The 24,326-nt window shown below is 34.7% G+C and overlaps 1 protein-coding gene and 1 pseudogene across 8 annotated transcripts in view; one reads left to right on the top strand and one right to left on the bottom strand.

The window, feature by feature from the left end:
* The window catches only part of Dmd (dystrophin), a 2,257,783-nt gene that overhangs the window by 1,328,280 nt on the left and 905,177 nt on the right, over window positions 1-24,326 (top strand). The window lies entirely within an intron of this gene.
* LOC125410360 (small nucleolar RNA SNORA40) lies at window positions 9,330-9,418 on the bottom strand (annotated as a pseudogene).

The raw sequence follows: 24,326 nt of genomic DNA, 5'->3' as shown, positions 1-24,326 counted from the left end.
GAGTTATAGTAATGAAAACAGCTTGGTATTGGCAAAAAAACAGAGTTTGACAAATGGAATTGAATCAAAGACTCAGATATTAATCTACACACCCATGAAAACCTGATTTTTGACAAAGAAATTAAAATTATACAATGAATAAAAGAAAGCATCTTCAACAAATAGTGCTGGCATAACTGGATGTCAGCATGTAGAAGAATGAAAATAGATCAATTTCTATTGTCATACACAAAACTGAAGTCCAAATGGATTAAAGAACTCAATATAAATATGACCACACTGAGCCTGATAAAAAAGAAAGTGGGAAGTAGTCTTCAATGAATGGCTACAGGAGACCACTTCCTAAATATAACCCCAGTAGCAGAGACACTGCAAGGAACAATAAATAAATAAATGGGACCTCTTGAAAATGGGAAGCTTCTGTAAAGCAAAGGACACAATCAATGCTAAAAAGGCAGCCTACAGAATGGGAAAAGATCTTGACCAACCCTACATCAGAGAAAAAAAAACTGATCTTCAAAATATAAGAAGAACTCAAGAAATTAGACAACAATATTCTAAATAACCCAATTTAAAAATGAGGTACTGAACTAAACAGAGAATTCTCAACAAAGGAATCTCAAATGGCCAAAAGATACTTAAGGAAATCTTCAACATCATTTGCTATCAGGGAAATGCAAATTAAAACAACTCTGAGATACCATCTTATACCTGTCAGAATGGCTAAGATCAAAAACACTAATGATAGCATATGCTGGAGAGGATATGAAGTAAGGAGAACACTCATCCATTGCTGGTGGAAATGCAAACTTGTACAACAACTTTGGAAATCAGTATGGCAGTTTCGCAGGAAATTTGCAAATCAACCTACCTTAGGTTCCAGCAATTCCACTCTTGGACATATAAGCAAAAGCTATTCAATCATACATTTGTTCAACTGTGTTCATAGCAGCACTGTTTGTAATAGCCAGAAACTGGAAACAACCTAGATGCCCTTCAATAGATGAATGGATAAAGAAAATGTGGCACACTCACACATTAGAGTACCACTCAGTAGGTCTAAAAAATATGACATCTTAAATCTTTATGCAAATGGACAGAATTAGAAAACACTATCCTGAGTGAGGTAATCCAGACACAAAAAGATGAATATGGTATGTACTCACTTATAAGTGGATACTAGTTATAAACAAAGGACATTGAGCCTATAGTTCATGATCCTAGAGAAGCTAAGTAATAAATAAGGTGAACTCAGAGAAAAACATATATAGACACACCTGGAAATTGAAAACAGACAAGATTACCTAAAAAAACTGGGAGCATGGGAGTATGGGGAGAAGGGAGGATAGAAGGGGAAGAGGAGGAGGAAGGGGAGGGTTGAGGAGAAGTTGAGGGAATGGGATAGTCGAGATGGAGGAAGGACAGAGATGAGAGCAAGGAAAGAGATATTTTGATTGAGGGAGCAATTGTAGGGTTAGCAGAAACCTGACTTTAGAGAAATTCCCAGGAACCCACAAGGATGACCCTGCCTAAGACCCGAAGCAATAGAGGAGAGGGGGCCTGAACTGACCTTGCCCTGTAGTCAGAGTGATGAATATCTTAAATATCAGCATAGATCCTTCATCCAGCAACTGATGAAAACAAAGGCAAAGAACCACATAGGAGCACTGGACTGAGCTCCCAAAGTCCAGTTGAAGAGTGAAAGGAATGATAATATGTGCAAAGAGGTCAAGACCATGATGGGTTCACCCACTGAAACAGTTTACATGAGCTAATAGGAGCTCACCAACTCTAGCCAAACTGGGAAAGAACAGGCATAAGACCAAACTAGTCCCTTGGAATGTGGTTGACAGTTGCATGGCTGGGCCAGACTGAGGGGCCACTGGCAGTGGCATCAGGATTTATCTCTACTGCTTGTACTGGCTTTTTGGGATCCTATTTTCTTTGTATGTATACCTTGCTCAGCCTAGATATAGTAGGCAGGGCCTTGTACCTTCCACAAAGCAATGTGCCTTACCCTCTCTGAGGATTAGATGGGGGTGGGGTGGGATATTGTGCAGAGGGAATGGGAGGAGAGGAGGGAGTGGGAACTTGAATTGGTATGTTTTAAAAATCTAAGAAATTTAAATAATAAAATAAAAATAAGTTCTTTCAAAATATTCAGTTAGCTGAATTAGAAAGCCCTTAGAAACATAATCTTAGAATTCTGCTTTTCTCTAGTCTGATATTAATTCGCATGATTAGATACCTGTAGAAAGCTCCATTGTTTCTTGTAATATGTAGAGATGCAAATATGTAGAGGTGCAAATTAAAAAATGACTTTAAAGGAACTATCGAGCTCACATGGAGCTTTTATCACACAAATAAAAAAAGTGTGGCTGTAAGAGATTATTTCTTAGGTGTTCAATTTTAATGGAGCTTTTGAAAGGTCAAATAGTTTTAAGAGTTTATGTACATGATAGTCTTTTTCTATGGCACAGGAAAGCTAATAGAAGAATGTATGTCACTTCGGAGAAGTGCTTTTTGAGAAATGAAATTAATGAATAATCTTTATTTAAAAGTAACATAAAGGAAAGGAGTGGAAGTATTATGAGGATCTTTTCTTCAGATTTAACAAAAATAGAATGCATTAAACCTGACTGAGTGCTAGAGTTGTTTTGAAACGAAATAATGACTTGGTAGGGATGATTTTGATGCTTTCTCTTACCATGTTATATATTTTCAAAGAGAAATCACATAAAAGGACAAATTCTGGGGCATATTCAGTTAGGGATAGATACAACTCCTAACAGATAAAGAGGAAAAAAAGAAATACTCTAATATTCTTGATTTCTTTGAAATACTAAATAGAGTATTACAGGTTGGAATCTCTAAAAAGCAGACTCTAGGACGGAGTTTAGTTTTCATGACACTTATTAAGGAATTCCCCTAAGACTTTCATATAAGGACAGGAGAATAGGAAGCTTAAGTGGATAAAGAGAGAAGCTGTGTCATGATGTAGGCCAGCCATTTCTTACTTAAACTTTTATTTTTTAAAGAATTTCATACATGAGTACTGAATTTATATTATTTCCTGTCCCTCTTCAACTCCTTCCATACTCCCCAATCTCAGATTTATTACCTCTGCTTCTTACCTATTATTAAACCCTCATACACACACGCACACACACACACACACACACACACACACACACACACACACACACACACACACACATATATATATATATGAAGATAAATGAGGAAATATTTATTCTAGGCACTCTCATACAAGATGAATGTCTCCTTTAAAGTTAAAAAGATGGGTAAGATAAAGCCTTGGTATTTAATCTCTCAAGAGTACCTATTTTCTCATATTCGGAGAGTCATGGAAAACCTTCCAAGACTTAGCTCAGTCTGCAGTTGAACCTTACCAAGGTAGGTAGCCTATCTGAATAAATGCAATGTCATAAACCATCTCCAGAGATCATTTTCCAAAATCTCTGTCAGTGACTTGGGTAATATAAAGATTTGAATGGTGCAACAGTGGCCTGAAACTGGGTTTATATAAGTAAATGGTCCTTCATATTTCTATGTTCATCATGAATATCCATAGCATCTCCATTAAAGTCCAGAGCCTTAGTCATAGTGTTCTCTGTAACTAAGTAAACACATGTACGAAGTGAGAGCTGTACCTCTTGTCAGCAATACCTTATCTCCTTGGGCAAGTTCATTACTGAGGAATCTGAGAAGTTTCTCACTGTCTGCCACAATAATTTTGGTATTACACTTCCTCATGGCAACATGGTGCTTATTACTAAATAATGCTCTCATTCTTCTTAGATCCATCACAAATAACCCATCCAAATACAAAACTCAAAAATGAATATACTCTTATTGTTATGAAAATGATCATACTTGAAGTGATTTTTGTTGTATTTACATAATTTTATTTTAAAAATCTCATCCATCTTTAATTAGTTGTTTTAGAGGAAGCTAAGCTAAGATATTATAAGCCATATATTAGGCTAATGGACATTTAACAGCTGAGTTAACTTCTTTAAATGGAAATGCTGACCAACTTTTATCTGTAATTACAAAACTCTGTGATTGCAGGAGGGACTGCTCCTTGTTTATACTCCTGAAATTCCCTATGCCTATAAGTAACAAAGTCCATTACTAGCTCACAGGAGTTATACTAAACACTAGGCATTTATCATCTTCTTACCATTTCTGAATCAACACTCGAAAGTTAGAAAATGTTTTCTTTTTAATCAGCGTAAGGTCCAGTTTATAATACTGTTTTCTTTCATACTGTGAGATTTAAAGGAATAGTTTACTGGTGTTTGGTGGCTTCTGTAGTCACCAAGCAGACTTGGTCATTGTAAATTAAATGAACAAATATGCATGATATTTTTTTCATATAATAAACTGATTGCACTACTAGAGCTCAATTCTAAGCCTCGCTTTATTATACATTAGTACTCAAACTCAGCACCCAATAAATATGCCGTAGCCTCCACTAGAGAACATTATATTCTCAATAAGAAACAGAAATAAAAATTAAAATATCCCTAAATCCACTTAAGGTGAAGGAAATCAGTAGATGTGGACTAGATAAACATCTAGAGTTAAATTGTTGAAAAAATATTTTATAAGTTTTAGTATTTAAACTGACAAGTATATGATAACAATGAGTCAGTTACCTGCCATAAGGGGAGGGGGGGTCTTTTCTTGAATACCAGGTTCCTCCATTAAAATTTGACTGGCAAACTATAGATTAACAAGAAATAGATAAAGGAGAAGATTGTTAACATATACAGAAGGCAACATCAGGTACAAATTTAGGGTTGAACAACTCAAGGGTGATTAGAAGTTTGGCATTATATATGTAGCCTCTGAAGAAGGAAACTTAAGTATATAAAGAAGGAACAAGATAAATTAAAAGGATTTGGACTCTTGGGAATGACAAACTGGTGAAACCAATGAAGCAAAGTTTGTCAGTAAATGAAGTAAAATTTGCCTTCAAATTCCTATCTTTGCCATGCTTTCTAATCTTCCTGGGGATAGGATAGGAAGTTTGGAGTTGGTTGTTTTTATTCTTTATACTTTGTTCTTTACTCTTTGATCTTTTGGAGGTCCATTACCCAGCTCCCAAATAAATACACAGAGACTTATTCTTTCTTATGAATGCCTCACCTTAGTTTGGCTTGCTTCTTGCCAGCTTTTCTCAAATTGCCATATCTACCTTTTGCTTCTGGGTTTTTACTTTTATCTATTTTTGTGTATCTTTTCTTCTTACTCTGTGTTTTGTTGTGCTTCAAAATGTAAGTTATTTTCTCTTACTGAAATTATTTTCATCATAGTATTGAACATTTCTTCTATGGTTTATTTTTTAAATTTCATATAATTATTAAGGGATTGAAAGATATTATCTTGCTGTGAAGTTATTAAGAGTGTTATAGAAATTTTGGTTATATTTTCCTATGTAGTATAATTTGAAGGTTTTTATTTAAGTGTGAAATAAATAAAATTATTGAAAAGCACATAAAATAGTACAGACTAATTTCCAATATTTTCAAATAGTCTTTCAATTAAAAATAGAACCTTAATTATATCTCAGAAACCCCTATTTGCCTGTCAATGGTGCCTATATGGCAAAGGACTATTATGATTTCTAACAATAAGATGAGTTTTGTCAAATTTTGAACTTTATATGAATAGTTTTAATTATATATTTATTTATAAACATATATATATATTAAATTTATAAATACATATTTATAATATATAAAATATCTTTAAATATATAAATAGGATTAACAATATCATATATAGATAGATAGATATAGTCAGAAGTTACTCACTGACTACACTGAGTGTTACATTGATTTCTTCTCTACCTCCTCTTTACAAAGAGTCTTGCTTCAATGAACAGAAAATCTATGGCTTTCACATTTTTCTGCTCTTCCATATTCATTCTCTCTCTGTGTCCCCTTTTACAAATATCCTAGGAAAATTCTTAAAGTACAGTTTGCAGAACTCATGAATCAGAATCGTCTTGGGAGCTTGTTAATAATTCTGGTAGCAAAGACCCTGCCATGGTTTATGAACCTGACAGTGAAGTAGATACCACTTTTCACTCTCGTGTCTCTGTAAAATATAATGTCTTCCAAGAATACTCTTTACTGGGGCTCTTATTAAGGAAGTTATAAGGTTACTTTTATGTCTAGAATCTAATATTGCATAAAAGTCTTCTGCATTTCTCACCAGAGAAAATATTTTGTTTCTGGTTTCCTCTTTTAATGCATTATCTCCTTCTGAGTTACAGTGTAGTTACTTGCAAACCTGCCTGGCTTCCTACCTATTTTATGATACCCTAGAGAACTATGACTTCACTTTCCTTTGTGTTCTACAGTAGAGTGTACAATAGTTTAAAAATAGTGAGTTCTCAATAAGTATTCATTGAATAGAATCCACCAGGCTGGGACAATTTAATCCCCTAGGATTATTAAGAAATTAAAACTATAATCCCAAAGGATTGGATGTTATCATAGTTGAGGCATATGGGTCTAATAGACTGTTATGAAAACTCATAACATAACCATCATTATCACAAGAAGATCATCATAATTAATTTTCAGATGGTTGTAATGACTCCCAAGACAAAATGAGTCACCAAAATCATAAATATTTGCATAGTTTGTTTACCTGCCAATGGCCTTTAGATATGATTTGTTCACAGAAATGGTTATTGTGAAAACATGAAAATATGTACATATCAATATATTTATATTGTGAGAGTTTCTATTGCATTATATTTTTACAAGCTTAACAAATTACCCTTCATTCACTTCCTTTACCAAGACTCTACTCCTAAAGATACTTCAACCTCCCAAACAGCACCGTCATCTATGAATCAAATGTTCAAAACCATGAGCCTGGGGGAAAGGGCATTTTATATTCAAAGTGCAAAAAGTTTTTTATCACTTCTAAATTCTATTTATGTTTAGAGTTTGAAATAAATAAAAGTATGATGAAATGGCATTAACTTTTCTCTAAGTACATTTCTAGTACTGACTCTCTGAAATTTCCTACTTCTATTCACCCTCTCTCTCTCCACTGCTTTGTTCCTCTCCAGTCTACTCACAATTTCCCTTAAAGCAAGCATATCTTCTTTCCTTGGCTTCAGGATAGCACAAGGATGCCGAGATGAATTCTAGGATCCAGTTTTCCATCTTTTGAAAGCAGCTCTCTTCTCTTCTCTTAGTAGCACCCCCATTTCACCTTCATAATTGACCTAGAAATCAATCTGAATTTGATTACTCTATTCAATCTTACTTCTTTTTATGTGTTCTATCCTAAAACAGGGTTCAGAAATCTTATGGATAAATGGCCACATTGTAAACATTTAATGCTATTTGCTCTCTATTTCAGCTCCTCAGCTGGGCTTTTGAGGAATAAAAGCATACCTAGAAAATAAATACGTGATTAAGCCCAGTTTTGTTCCAATCAAGCTTTTGATGGCAAATGAAATTTGAAGCCCTTATCATTTTCATACGTCAGAAAATAGTGTTCATTTATAACATTTAAAGTCACAAAATCTTATTATTGGCCTTTGTGCAAAGTAGCAAACAAGGGTTTCCTTATTCGCTGTAGTTCATTGACATTTATTTTTCAAAATGGTGTATAAATATCTGTTTTTCATTATTTGTGTGATATTTTAGTTATGGTTTCTTTTACAGTGATGAAATACCATGGCCAAAAGAAATACTTTGGGAATGAAGAGTTAATTCATTTTACAACTTGCTTATCATCTCGGGAAGTCAGGACAGACACCTGGATGCAGGAACTGATGCAGAGGTCAGGGAGGGGTGTCAGTTACTGTCTTGTACCTCATGGCGTGCTCAGCCTCTTTTGTAATGCTATCCTAAGCCAAATGTTCAGCAGTGGTATCACCCATAGTGAACTATGCCCTCCAATATCAATCATCATTAAAAAAACAAAAAGTCTTACAGACTTGCCTATAAGAAAATGCTATCAAGGCATTTTCTCAGTTAATATTCCTTTTCCCCGAACGACCCTAGGATATCATGTTGACATAAAAACAAGACAAGACAAGTGGAGAAAGCACTCTTGTCACTGTTTTACACCTTTAAAGACTTAATTTTATGTGTATATGACAGTTTTGCCTACAGCTCCCCATGTATGTGTGCTCCCCATGCATTCTCGGTACCAACAAGAGAAAAAAGGTGTCAGATACACAGGAACGATAGTTGCACATGGCTATAAGTCATGATGAGGGTGCTGAAAACCAAACCCCGACACTCGGAAAGACAACAAAGACCTCCTAACTTTTGAGTCATCTTCCTATCCCCAAAGTTTTATTGTTACTTGAAAACTTAATAGATCCTAAAGTTAAGAGCACTAAAACCATTTTCCCTTTTGCAAGTGGGATTATTGTAGAGTTTCATATGCAATCCAAAGACATTCGTCACAGTTTAAAGTACAGATGCATATCATATATGCTTCTGTAAGCATTCAGAAAGAGGAGATTGTAAAATAATACTTTATCTATAATTTTATAGCCACAGTATTAATAATATAAAAATACGAATGCACCTGTGAAATGTAATAAGTTTCTAATTTATTAGAAAGCAAAAGAATAAACCTAGAGATTCCTTAATGTATCTTCAAACTTTGATTTATTGCTCATGCACAGTAATTTGCCAAATGACACCCTAGTGAATTCGAAGAATTAATGTTCTTCCCTAAGCAACTTTCACTGGGGGACTGAAAACCCATAGCAAGTTGCCAGTTAAGGCAAGAAGGAATGTATTCAGAGTCAGGAATAGTGAGAAAGGGAGCTAAGAAGGTTGCTTTAACTACTTAGTTCAATAAACATAATTCATCTCCAATCTTTGTTTCAAAAATAATAAATGAAGTGATTAATACATTTTGCATATTTTTCAGAATGGCTGTATAATAATTTCTGTTATTACCTTCAAAGTTAGCTGCAACGAGTTTATTCCTTTATTGGCTCATTCTTGGTAAATTCCCAAACTTTATTATTAAAAGAGAACATTCAGTAGCAGGGATAAATGATAAAATTCTACAACAATAGAAGTGGGTGTTAAAGGGCAAGCAGTTATTCTTCCAGGCTACATAAAATTTTTGATAGTTGATTTATCTTTAATTTATAGTATACAGTTAATAGGGTACGGAATATAATGAGAAACTGTCAAAATTCTGTTTTGATTTTTTATTCATCTTTTATATTAGTTTATTATTATTATTACCAATGCTTTTAGCACCAAGCCCATCAGTACCATAATTTCTTTGTGCTCTCTTTCATTTCTTCTTGTATGTATCAAAACTTACACTGAACAATGAGTTCTGTGTTGCAAAAATGATTTATTTTTGCATCTGTCTAACTGGCCTTTGTTTCCTATTGTGATTTTTAATGTATGCATAACCACATCCTAGTCTATTGTAAAGTGATTAAAATATATTTAAAGTACTAACATATAAAAATACCTAAACAGTCCAGAGATATTTGAATTTGTATTTTTAAAACAATCAAAACCATTATTGATCAAGAAAGTTTGATACAAAGTTGGGTCTTTCTAGGTTTGAAATCAAATGACTAAAATGTAATCTCATCTATTTAAAAGTATTTTTTCATTAGAAGCAAATCTCATTTTAATGAAGGGTCATAGTATAGCCACAGAAGTGGAAATTGTGTGCCATGGTTCATGAGCTTTGGGGGTTTTATATGATGGAAAATGGAACTTTTGGTATAGAAGAAGATTACACCGGAAGGGTAGACAGTTCATCCTGAAGTCTCAAGGTGGTAAATACTAGTGGGCAGATATGGTGATCTTCCTAGGGTCCTCTAGAAGCTGATAGAAGCTTAATGACTGTCCTGTCAGCATACAAGAGGCTTTAACCCTTCATTCTTTTTTTTTAGGTATTTCTTATCTTTTTTGTTCAATAATCTATTTCACATAGCCAGGAGAATGATTACATACAACAGAAACTCAATAATATCTGCAAATAAATAAATAGACCTACTTAGTCTATGCTAGTTGTAGTTACTGATCAAATATTATCATCACCCTATATTAATTAATATCAGCAGAGACAAAGAAAACAAAATTGGATTCTCCTATTATTTAAATAATCCATAGATTCTAATTTTCAAATTTCAAGTATAGTATGTTTGCAAGAGACATATCTAAGGGAAAAACAGAGTCATACAGGAAAAACATAACAGCTAAAATAAAAATAAAAGTGACAGCAAAACTACAAGACAGAATGGAATATAAGCGAAAAGTCATTAGTAGGAACAAGAAAGCAATATTCAAGATGATACAATTATAATGTTTTAACTTCTAACATCTTAGGTTTAGATATATAACAAATCTAACTCATGAACTTATGACAAATAAGTTAAGGTCTACATTGGAAATTCAGATGAAACATGCCATTTCTAAAAGTTCACTGATGTCTCTGAAATTGAAACAGGACTAGAAAGACAGGAATAACAGAAAGCTCTAGTCATTATATTATTTTTTGTGAAAACATCATGTGGTGCCATTTATACAGTTTTTATGCATCCATTACAAATGCTACATGTAAGCAATTTCAAATGAAAGGGTATATTTTCTAAAAAAAATTGAAACCTCCTTTTATTTATTTGTTTGTTTGTTTATTTATTTATTTCTTAAAAATTTCCACCTCCTCCCTGCCTCCCTTTTCCCTCCCCCTCCCCACCTCTCCTTCCCTCTCTAGTCCTAAGAGCAGTCAGGGTTCCCTGCCCCATGGGAAGTCCAAGGTCCTCCCCCCTTCATCCAGGTCTATAAAGGTGAGCATCCAAACAAACCAGGCTCCCACAAAGTCAGTCCATGCAGTAGAATGAAAACCCAGTGCCATTGTCCTTGGTCAGTCAGCCTTCATTGCTAGCCACATTCAGAGATCACATGCTCCATCGCTCCCAGTCCAGCTGGCTTTGATGAGCTCCCATTTATAAACTGAATTAAAGTAATAAGAAAAGCATGATCAAGATGATCAAAAAAGCATGAACAGATGATCATGCTTTTATATGCTACAAGCTTTTATAAGCTACATATATTGCTTCTCAATTCCCCATGATGCAGAATAGTTTATTACAGTCAAACAGATAGAACTATTTCAACTCATCTGAAATCATTTTGAACACACGTATAAAGCAGAAGCAGATAAATAGATAATAATAAGCAGATAATAGACATAAAGTGGGTATGTAGCAGACTCGTACATATAAGGCGGGAAAGTAGACTTGTACGCAGAAAGCGGGTACGCACGCGTACGTTTGAAGCGAGTACGTCTAAAGCGGGTACACACGTTTACGTATAAAGCGGGCACGTATAAAGCAGGTACGCGCTCGTACGTCTAAAGCAGGTACACACGTTTACGTATAAAGCGGGCACGCGCTCGTACGTCTAAAGCGGGTATGTACATGGAGCGGGATCACACTTGTACGTCTAAAGCGGGTACGCAGAAAGCGGGTACGCGCTCGTACGTAGGAAGCGAGTACGTCTAAAGCGGGTACCTACTTTTACGTCTAAAGCGGGTACGCGCTCATATGTAGGAAGCGAGTACGTCTAAAGCGGGTACCTACTTTTACGTCTAAAGCGGGTACGCGCTCGTACGTAGGAAGCGAGTACGTCTAAAGCGGGTACATACTTTTACGTCTAAAGCGGGTACGTATAAAGCGGGAACACACATATGAAACGGTACTTACAAAACGGGTATGCACTCATACGTACAAAGCGGGCTCCCACTTGTACGTATAAAGCGGGTATGCATGCGTATGTACGAAGCGGGAACATACTTGTACGTATAAAGCGGGTACGCAGAAAGCGGGTACGCGCTCGTACGTAGGAAGCGAGTACGCAGGAAGCGAGTACGTCTAAAGCGGGTACGCACTTTTACGTATAAGGCGGGTATGCCCTCGTACGTGCGAAGCGGGTACGTATAAAGCGGGTACACACATGTACGCAGGAAGCGGGTGCAGCCTTGTACGTATAAAGCGGGTACGTATAAAGCGGGTAGAGTTGTACGTATGACGCGGGTAAATAGACTTTACGCATAAAGCGGGTAAACGTATGAAGCGGGTAAATAGAGTTGTTCGTATACTTTGCAAGCTTGTGTACAAAATAACTCACAGAGTTCTTACATTATTGTATGACGAAGTAATTTCAATAAATTCAAAAGAATGGAAAAATTGGTTTTAGTAAAAGTATTAATGAATTTGAAATTACAATTTTAACTTTTTCATATTTATTAATGAAGCTAAAATGAGATCATAAAAAGAAAAGCATTGGGATCCCTATCCTTCCTGGACCTGGAGGGAGGGTGGAGGAACTTGAACTTCCCACAGGACAGGAAACCCTGACTGCCCTAAGGGACAAAGAGGGAGGAGGAGAGGGAGTGGGGGGAGTGGGAGGGGGTTGGGAAGAGGGGCGGAAATGGAAACTTTTATAATTTAATAAAATTACTTTCAAAAAAAAAGCATTGGGCATTATATATAGTTACAGGATCTTGGTAGGTCCTCAAGGTTAAGTCTCCCTGCCTCCTACTTGTAAGTCATGTTCTTAGGAAGCATGCTGCAAGTGATATTTATCTTTTAAACGTTGCTCATTATTTGCTACACTATGGAGTGTGTTAGCATGGGTTAGAAACAGTATGTGTGATTAAGAATTTTCATTTTTACAATTACTTTAGTGTGCCTAATGGTTGTAAAATACCTTTTATATATTCAGAATCTTCTTAAATTACAAATTCTTGATGACAAAAAGGTTAAATAAAGTGTTGATGGCACTTCATAGCCCTCTGATAAACTTTTTGAATTATGTGGTACTTTTGTGCAAGTCAAATTTCTGCTACTTTGACAAAATATCCAGAACAATGTTGGAGGTTTGGCATACTTGACTCCAGTTCTGAAAATCCCACTAATTTCAAAGAGCACAAAGCTGCGAACCGAGCCTTTATACTTGAGCATTTGGGAGAATATATGCATTTCAGGCACATAGTCACCCAAGTTAATCATTTTGCAGGAAAGAGAGTCTCTTCATACCTAGCTATATAATTCCCATAGACAATTATTAGTGGTTTAGTGAAACATTATTTTCATTCATTTCAAATCATACCAAATGTTCTAGGTTTACTGTTGGATGACTGACATTGGATCAACTTCCCATTCTTATATTTCTTTTTTTCCTGAACTTGTGTACACCCCTGCTCTCTCACTTACTATATTATAGATACATATTACCTATGTAGAATAATTGCAACCATACTTTCCCCATCTTGGCATATGGTCCTCTAAGTCAATTTAAGGTCAATAATGTGCTGATATTTTATGGTGCTTTAATTTATGGAATACAGGTACCTAATGTGGTTTTGTTTATCAAACTTTTCTCATTACATGTCAATTTCAGAGGAATAGTAATTAGTTGAAATTGGAGTAAAAAAATCCAAAGCTTCCTTGAACTCAGACAGAATCTACCCTGCCAAATCAACTGTATATTCACAGATGGTGTGTAGGATTTGAATGATAATTTGGTGGGATAAAATTAAATAAGTGAAATTGTGTGCAGTCATCAGTCTATCATCATAGCTAAAATGATTAATTAAAATTTCTTTTAGTACTTAGAGTCAAAAAAAGATCAATGTCTGCTTTGCAAAAGTATTTTACACAAAAAACAACATACATAAAATTTGGCTGAATAGTTTTAGAACTTACTCTACAACTTCTAGACAGTAATATTGTTCCACACATCTATTATGCTAGATTATTTGTTGAACTTAGTAAATCTCATGTCTAGTATGCATCATGTCATGCGTGAAAAACAATCTGTTCAGAAAGAAAATGATCAATAATATTTTTAAACTCTTACTTTATTATGCCACCACTCCAAACTGAACAAGACATATTTTAATAAGAACAGAAAAGTTTTTAGTTACTTGAGTATAATTCAGGACAAAATATAACATCCTCCAGGTTTCTAAAATTTCAGATAGGTGCCCCAATTATTTCAGGATAAGGATTTTACTGTAGTTAATCTATGAAGGAGTGAAGTGATGAATTATTCTCTAAAGAATAGGGATCACTAATAGTCTTAGGTTTTGAAGCTGAAGTATCCCAATGTGGCATTTAGAAAAGTAAGACTGTATGCCCCAAGTTCTCAGTAACCTACTTTCCTTCTATATTATGGTGGATTATCACAAATATTATTTAGACAGTTTATTTTTTTAATGAATGTGAAACTTCACCTGATATTAATTTTAATTGAATTAACTTTTGAAATTCTCTTAAGATGTTATTTCATTAAGGTTTGAGCTGTTTGATATGATGTCAAAATATAATGTGAAAAATACTAGTGCCAAAAAAGTAACTCATGTATCAAAATATGAATAAGAGGTCATGTCAGGAATCTTTTCCTTTTTGATCACAGTGGGAGTACTTTTGATTTGATATAACCAGTTGGTTCATTATTGCCAAGGAAATCATAATAATGCAGAAAATTGTAAGTAGTGAAGCCTAAGAAAATAAGTCCATTACATATGAAATATTAATCTCTTTTTACATGTAAAACACTGAATTTAAAATACACATTCTCCAAATTCTGCCCAAGATAATTTATATACCACTATATTTCATTTTCACATCTAGTTTGAACTTTTTAAGGCTTGTTGTCCTGTAATTTTATTTTGGAGGGGGGTAGTTTTTTGAGCTATGATTTCACTAATCTCTGGCTGACCTGAACCTCATGATTCAGAGTAGGCTTATAGTTATTTACTGTTACATTTCAGATGTAAAACATGCCAAGATTAATTTATGCTGTCAGAAGTAATCCTAATACTACATTATGAGCAAACTTATCTATTCCATAGGAATATTAATTATTACTTTGTGTGATTGTGCACTCACGTACATAAGGAAATCAGTGGTGTGCTAAATAGCCAAAAGTGTCAAGAAGACCTTGCTCACTAGTACAGGAGTTAAAATGTGTTGCAACTGAACTTTCTAGTTCCCTGTTGGAAAAATAACAGATCAGGTGAGGGTAAGCATGCTAGTTCAGTATAACAAAATTGAATTAATTCATCAGCATGCAATATGGTTGTAAAAGGCCATATTGCAAAAAATGTATATTCATAAAGCACACAAATCTTTTTAATCTACAGCTTATTTAATCCACAGATACTGAACCTGCAGTTTGGAGGTTAACTTTGCAAATAAATATGTGCATACATACATTATTTTGTTTTCTCTCATGTAATTAATTGTGATATCGATTTAAGCATTACTTTTATACATGAGGTATATGAGTAACAAAATGTCCAACTTGACTTTATGTCTTCATTTATTCAAATTATCATAGTGTGAAAAAAATAGCATTTAATTTGGAAAATTCACAACACATGCAATTATTACAGCAATGGTGTGTGTATGTGTGTACATGCGTGCATGTATGTGTGTACTAAGACTGGCATTATCCAGGTTTTGAACTATAATTTATTTTTGAAGAGAAGAAATATAATGTTATAACAGTGGTTTTGGTTAAATCTCCTTCAGGAAAGCAATAGCAATTATGTACATTCACATAGCACTGACAAGGAGAAACAAAACTTAGGATGGCAGAGAACTTACATTAGTCTTCCTGACATGTTCCCGCGGTGTGATTTATTATGTAGGCAATCAGCTCAACTTCTCAAGTTTGATATCCTTGGAATCATTTGAAATTTAAATTTTAATGGAAATTCATTAATTGTAAGTCCAAAAGAAGGGATTCTAATTGCTTTTGAGAAACAGATTATGAAAGAATTCTTTGTCAAATTTGTTTCATCTTTTCCCCTGTTTATCATTGTAGGTGCTTAATTGAAGGTCCTCTGATTATCAGCAAGGGTTGGTATCAGTGAACTTCATGCATTTTAAAGAATAGACCAGATGTTTAAAGGATCGACAGAAGCATCAATAGCATGCTAGTGTGATTGTAAAATTTTAATTATATACAAGGAGCAAAGAAAAAACACAAGCTTTCCCCTTTTTAGCAGGGAGGAGGAGATGAATGTCTAAGCAACATGTTAAGAATGGATGAACTATGAGTGTAAAAGAATTTGATTAAGAAATTGTTAGTTACATAATGTATATTCTATTTGCTTCTTTGTCTTACCATAAATTCACATACATGTTTATGAACAAACACACACACGCACACACACACACACAGAGAGGGAGAGACAAAGACAGAGATGGAGACAGAGAGGTGGTGTGACACACAAGCCTATAGTTATTATAGACAATCTAGAGAAATGTGTTTTAATGATAATTCAGTATAAGAATATTTCTGTCACATACTAAAAGGAAAATGTCTGGAGAGAGCAAGATATTATAACTCCCTCTTAAGCCATTCACTAGTTTAATGTTTTATGGGGTCTGAATTAATATATATGCTTTTCTTGCCAGAATTAATGATTCAAAAATACAGAACCACATAAAAAAATTTAAAGTTTTTTGAAGATGGCTTGCAAAGTTTCTGGCGAATGTGCATTTTGAAATTCTGAATAGCGCCAAAATAACAAGGTGGACAAGGGAGAAATGATTCCATTTATATGGACATATATGAAATTCATTTTTTCTATGATTTATATTTAATATGTAATTTACCTAAAATCACAATTTCATTAATACTTAATGTGTAAGTAAAATAGATATTCTAATATTGTAGAATTCATAATCTATAGACACTGTGATACTTTGTACCATGGAATAAATTGTTATTATTCTAATAAAAGTAAACATTTCTCCTATAAATGCATGATTATGTCTGATTACACCTTTATTGATGAAGTTAACTCTAAACTTTTATATTAGTATTGAGTTTTGTAGTTTCATTAACTCAAATTATTTATGGATTTTCATAATAATCATTTTCTGCTTTGTCTGATGTTGCACAGTTTTCACATATAATTCAGGAATATAATTTCAGAATTGTTTTATCAGGAACAATCATCATATTAGAAGAATTTACATGATATAGTTTGTGAAATTTGTGAATAAACATGGATAACAAGAGGATAAATACTTTTTGTTTTCAAAACTTAGTACAAATCTTATCCTTATTAACCTGAATATTATCCTGAAGGCATCTTCAGGTTTTGTGAAAGGATATAGTAACTTAACTTTGTGATGAGTATTTTAATAGCCATTTCACACGATTTTTAGAACTAATTGACCTGCTTAGTAGTTTTTTGTCATCGTACTAAGATACTTCATCTCAGTTGAAATGAGCCATAAGAGCCCTTTGTATATGTGAAATGGTGAATGGGAGACAGTAAAATTACTAAGCATCAAAACAGCAAATACTTTCAGTGGAGAAAGTAAACAAGTAATAGCCTATCTTCTATTCTATCCTTTTAGAGATTAACTCTCCAGATTGTGGTACCTGAATGTAACTAAGGAGGTCTATCTTTAGTCTTTCCTTGCTATAGTTATAGTGCCTCATAAGCTTCAGAACTTTGAGAGAAGATTAGAGAAAAGAAGACTTGGATTTGGTGATAGTGGTACTCACATGTAATCTAAGCACTCAGGAGGCAAGAATAGGAGAACAGTCATTTGAAGATCAGCCTGGCTGCATAAGAATTCTCCAACCCCCACCACATCTCTCTTTCCTACCACCAACAGCACCACCTGACTCTCTCTCCCACCACCACCACCACCACTACTACCACTACCTCAATAGAACAGATGATTGATATTTCTTCATGAAAATAACAATAATTTTTTATTGAGGGCTTCTCTGTCAATCTGGTGTTCAGTTAGATTTTATCATCCCTATTTTGCACACGAAGAACCTGAAGCCAAAAAGAAATTTCTCTGAGATTGTTCAGTACACGCATGCTACAGTCAGGATTTGAAGCAGTAGCTATATTTTTCTCTTCATCACTATCCTATAATGTTTCTATTTTACTCAAAATCCATTTCAACTACAAATTTAGTATTTGAAAGTAAATTCTAAATGGCAAGACTAGGTTTCAATGATTTCGTGGATGTTGTATTTATTATATTCTTATCTTTTCTAATTCCCCACATTTTCTTTTTCTTTCTCTCTTTTTTATTTTTAAAACACCTTATTTTACACACCTATCCCAGTTTCCTCTCCCTCCTGCCCTCTGGTTCCTCCCACCTTCTTCCTAGGCCACCCCCCATCTACTCCTCAAAGAGGGTGAGGCCTCCCATGGGGAGTCAACATAGTCTGTCACATCACTTGAGGCAGGACCAAGGCTCTCTTTCCTGTATCAAAGCTGAGCAAGGCATCTATCTGTCCATAGAGAATAGGCTCCAAAGGGCCAGTTCATGCACTCAGGATAAATACTGGTTCCACTGCCAGTGGTCCCACAGACTGCCCAAGACACACAACTGTCCCTCACGTTCAGAGGGCCTAGTTCAGTCCTATGCTGGTTCTCTAGCTGTCAGTAGGGTAGTGAAGAGGGGAGAAGAGGAAAGAGGGGGAGAACACTAGGGATCATGAAGGTAGAGTTGGATGAAGGACAGAAAGGGAGAGCAAGGAAAGAGATATCTTGATTGAGGGAGCCATTATGGGGTTATCCAGAAACCAGGCATTAGGGGAATTTTCAGGAATCCACAAGGATAACCCCAGCTAAGAATCCAAGCAAAAGTGGAGAAGGTACCTTAGCTGCTCTTCTCCTGTAATCAGATTAATGATTGCTGTCAAGGTCCAGCCTCGATGGGGTTCACATGCTCCAGGGCAGGAGCATGAGGATTAGAATTATTAATCAAAAGGAGCAGAGATATGAGAGAAATAAAAGACAGAAACATAGGACAGCACCAGGAGGGAAAGTCAGTGAATACTAAAACCTCCCGCATTTATTTCTCATCTGTGTATACACTCCACTCCAGGGAGGGAGTGCCACAAACTTCATTAGCATGATATAAGGAATATACCACGTATCCTGAAGGCAGTCACTCACTGGAACCTCCTGAAGGACAAGGAATAGACTTGAAATCTCCGATCTTTGGTCAAGGTGGAGCAGATCCACCTCTATACTCAAAATTCTAACTAATTAACCACACCCTAGGTCAGGATCTCTTGTTTGTAACCACACTTGTCAAAAATCTTTGAGAGAACTCAAACTCTCTGAACTTTAGTCAAGGTGGATCAGACTTGTATCTGTGGGCCCTGGTAGACTACCTTAATTGTTATCATAGACCCGTCATCCAGAAACTGATGGAAGCAGATGCAGAGATTCACAGTGGAGCACCGTGGCAAGCACCTGGAGCCAGTCATAGAGCAGGAGGAGCAATAGTATGAGCAAAGGGGTCAAGACCATTATGTGGAAACCCACAGAAACAGCTGACCCAATCACTGATTCCCCACATTTTCATTAAAGTGATTTTCACTCTGAACCCTGTGGAAATTTTACGACCAAATTGTTCAAAAGAACTAAATTCCAGTTAAATATGTTGTTGCTTACTGCATGTTCTAGGAAGGCGGTCTTGTTTCCAGACTAATGACGGGGGCAACATATATCTCAAGATGAAAACTAAGACTAAGTTTAGTAACAGCCCAGAACCCCTGTCATAATCCGTGCCTTGCTCTATTGTGGTTCAGATGAAGATTAATTGTTGTTATTATTAAGTCAGTGGCAGCAGACTAAAGATAATAGTTCCCCCAAATTGGACACTAGTGGTAGCTGACAATGCCTTTCCACAGGATAAAAAGGTTGCATACTCGTTCACTAGGTTTTATAGGTTGCCTGCTGAAGTGTAATCGCTGAGAAGTACAGAGTAACCACCCGATGGTGGATAGATTGCTATGCTCTCTTAAGCATTTTAATTTCTTGAAGGAACTTTATAACTCTCATTTATCACGCTCTGTCACCATTTCAACTTTTTAGGGTCATCCATGAGCCCAATGAAAAGAAATTAGCTCATGAGTGTAATTGACCCTCAAATTATATAACCATGAAAGTAATCAATAGTTCTAATGGATGTAGCTTTGCAGTGCAAAGGTCAAGTTTTTCTGTGAAAGATTGCATAAATTAAAGAAAAATTCTAACCCGTTATTTCTTCCTCCGTCGACAGCACCCTTATGCATAATGAATAGAAGTATTATATAACATAATCAAGAGACTATATTCTCCTAATTTTGTATTTCTTTGACTATTGCAAAACTAATTTTATGCCTTGAACATTATCATATCATTTTTGTTAAATATCTCAATACCAGTTTGAGCATCCAATTTTCTCCTACCCTCTTCATGGGTTATCCCTTAGCACTGGTCTCTTCCCGATTTCTCTCTATACATGCTGGACACTTCCAAATTATTTTTATGTCACTTCCACTGCAACTTTACCCTCTTCAGTTTCACAACTCTTGGTATTAAAAGCACAATGTGATCCCCCTTATTTTTAAAAGCCATCCTATAATACTCTAACTTGTAATAATTGTTTCCTGCTATATATTATGACATATTTAATTTCTGTTTAGTATCTATACCTGCTAATAATACCATCTGATGCTTGAGCTCATATTCCTTTGTGTAGTATTATTTCTTCATATGTGCTTATTTCCAGTAGTCTTGCTGTCATTACCAGTTACTAAAACTTCAGCCTTTTGATTGTCTCTTATGATGTCAGTTGATACCAAGCAATTTAAATCCAAATAATAAAAAGATCTTGTAAAAACATTCAAATGTAGATTCGTTGGATTTAGATAATTAGTAGGAAATTTGGGGGCCATATAGTCCCAACTTCTCATTTTCTAGATGGCAATATTGACTCTGATAAGTGACAGAGATTTCTCTCAAATGAGCAATGCTTTACTTAAAAAAATACAGAGTACATTTGCTTATATTTCCCCCTTCCACATCACCCAACTTCATTACCTCCTCCTCCTCTCTCAAAAATGAGCAGCTTCTTTGAATTACTCCTGATACTGTCATACTGGATTTGAACAATTCACAGTTTTCCTCTAAATTTCTCTTCAAATGATTTTGTAAAAGATGATTCATTTTTGGAAACAATTTTTTCACTTCTATTGTATCTCTGCGTCACTTTCTTTGCATTTTGTATTGTTTTTATTCTTTATTCCTCTCCGTTTTAACCTTTTATTTCTCAGTGCAAACAAAACATGGTTTCTTTTAATTCACAGAGAGACTGGAATGAACAAAGAGCAAAATACATCTTTGCCAAAAGTTCAAACTTCCATAGGCCATTTCCGTACCATCAGCAGTGTCCTATATGAGGCCTTAGGGATATGAAACATTTGAACAGCCAGTCAGCTAATTGTAGCCTTACCAAACATTTATCATGAGTTCTTTAAGGAGAAATCACTTCTGAAGCAAAAAATGTACACTGATGAACTCATTTTTTAAAAAGAAAGAGGAGATGTTTATTTGTGCCTCTGGTTCATTTTCTTTGTCTCTAAGATTCCTTTCTTACACAAACACATATATTAAAATACACAAAAATAATTCTTGATAATGGATATGTGTGAGCAATGACCACTCATTATACGTAGGTTTAGAAGTCCACTGGAAATAATTAGTTTTTCTCTGTGTAGTTAATTCTTTTTCATATTGGCAGATGGAGTGTCTTAAAATATGTATTAAGGGGGATTGAGGTATAAATCATAACTTTAGGAAGCATTTAACAAACCAGAAAGAAAGACATGGCCAAAGAAATAAATTATTTGCTTATGAAAATAAAATCCAATTATAAAGAAATGTAAGTGCAGATGCTAACAAAGGTACAGTTGAAGAGAACTGTGCCAGGGGACACCATTAAAACTAAACCTCAAAGAATAAGTATGCTGTTAAGAGGCTTAGAATATAGAAAACATCTTTCAAAAGAACAAAGCCACAGATTCTAAAGTCAAGAGCTTGCTTAGCAAGCAAGAGAAGCTTCTGTGGCTTGAGATAGGGCACAGGCTATGACATTGCCTCTCTTAATTGAAAATTACACTTGGGTAAAATGTTGAGAGTTTTGACAGGCATAGTACAGAGAGAATGAGAAGAAGGCAATGGAGAGAGTAATGGGGCTTTTCTGATTTATATCCTTCCTTTAAATACTTTTTGAGGCAAAATATCAGTATTGCCCTAATAGAATAGCTCTACCTGTCACAAATAACAAACTCGAGTGTTATAGCACACTATATGAAATATGCCCTTCATATTTATTCTTCTTAGTATTTTGAGTATATATAGAAGTAGTCAGAAACTATCCAAGGAAAATTGACTAGATGTCTGTTAAGGTTTCTTTAATAAAAATATTTATTTCGTATTTGGTTAGACTCATTGAGCACTGTGTTCTATCTTAACACTGATTTATTCAGCTAGATTCCAAATATCATATCCTGCTGCAGCTGGGAGGTCTATCTCATCTTTTCAGTTAGGCAGGTGCCTAAAATTACTTTAGAAAGAGAATACTATCAATGATAAATAGATGAATAAGAGATTGAAGAAAATATTCTTTAGGAAACAAAACTCACAATCTATGTCTTTCTTAGTAACTTCATCTTTACAAAGAAACAATGCACCTCTCCATCTGTACTTTGTTTTTATTCTGGAACAAAAAAGCATCAGTAAAGATAGGATTCTGTGCATTAATTTAAGGCTCATGTCAATTACAATTTGTCCACTACTGCTCAAAGTATTGTGAATATTTGGGTCTATTACTGCCATCGATTCCCAATTAATGGCTTTCTTTGATTTATTTCAATATAGCATGTTATAAAATTTAATTGTTGTGGATTCCACCTTCCCTATTAATTCCAAGTAAGTTTCACAGTGACCTGATTAAACCAATGAAAATAACTCCAGATAGAGTGTACTGCTATAGACTATGTATGGTTATTAAGGCCACAATGTCATCAAATTTTATACCATGCTGGGAATTTTTCTTCCTTGGATTATTTTCTTTAAATCTAAACATTTAAATGTGCCATAAAATTGCAAGGCATGGAGACTGAATCCCCTGACTAGTGAGTGGCTGCTAAGGAGCAAAGAAAAAACAGATACATGTACAGAAAAGTTGTGATCACATGATCTTGGCTCTTGCATGAAGAAGGTGCAGCACTCTGGGATCTCAGCATGTTAATTCTATACATCTGAACAGGAAATGCTGCATGCAGCTTAATCAAGCAGGAAGGATTATTACATACAGGTAAACAAGGAAGACAGGGTTATTATATACAGCTCAACTAGGATACTGGTTTAGATAATGTTGGTAGGATCTGTCTCTTTAGCGGAGCATTCTTCTGGACATAAACATTCAAGAGGAGACAGATATGGTCAACATTTTCTACACACTGTCAACATTTGCACTCAGAGCAGAGGTAGATTTGTCATTGTTCTTAGCCTCATTGGTAGGAGGATGTGCAATTCTCATGAGGTCAAAGTATAGGAATTTGACTTGGACATGGACAAACAATTCACCTTCACTCAAAATTTCACTAACTCCCAACAAAAAAGAAGTGTCCAATAGTACACTCTGGGGAATAAAATAAAAATTTTGTGAGAACAAATGTCACTTTGAGACTGAACAGTAATTTAAAAAGTATGGCTGATTTATTTCTTGTTACCATTATGAGCAGCATATAACCATCTAGGATTTATCTTGTGAATAATAGCCTAAATTTAAAAAAATAGCAACAGGAGTGCTTTTACCTTATATATGGTGTTTCTTTGTGTCTGTTGTTTGTCTGGAAAGAAGATCTATCTCTAATGGTCACAAATGCTACATATTATTGAAATCCTTATTGTCTTTCATTCCTTTTCTGTGACTACCCAAGACTTGTACTCCTTAAATCCCAGCCTTGAGAATATAAACAAGCATAGGAAATTGTTTTACATTCATTTCAATTATTTTTTTTCACTTTAAGACAATGATGTATTTACTTATTTTGAAGTGCTAAGTATAGAACACAAAACTTCACACAAGTTAAATTATATATAACTGTATAAATAGAGTAAAGTAGCACCAAATTCTAAATATTACCTTGCAATTGTAAAGAAATTGATTTCCTATATGTTCTTTCCTAATTATCATGTCTTAAATGTCTATTTGTCAAAAAAATAGTCAATCTTTAAATTTAGCATTGCATCTAATTGACTTCATAATATATGTTTTTCTGACTTTCTAAAGTGCTTAAATAATCTTTTAGAATAAAATTATATTCTATATTTGCAATATAATTCAGTTGAACAGCAAGGACACACCATCATGGTTTTCTTTTGTATTAAAAACATAATTTTAAAATGAAATTTCCAAGAGGTAG

This window comes from Myodes glareolus, chromosome X, assembly GCF_982192425.1.
Source record: "Myodes glareolus chromosome X, mMyoGla1.1, whole genome shotgun sequence".
In the NCBI taxonomy this organism is placed as follows: Eukaryota; Metazoa; Chordata; class Mammalia; order Rodentia; family Cricetidae; genus Myodes; species Myodes glareolus.
This window is presented reverse-complemented; position numbering and strand designations above follow the sequence as displayed.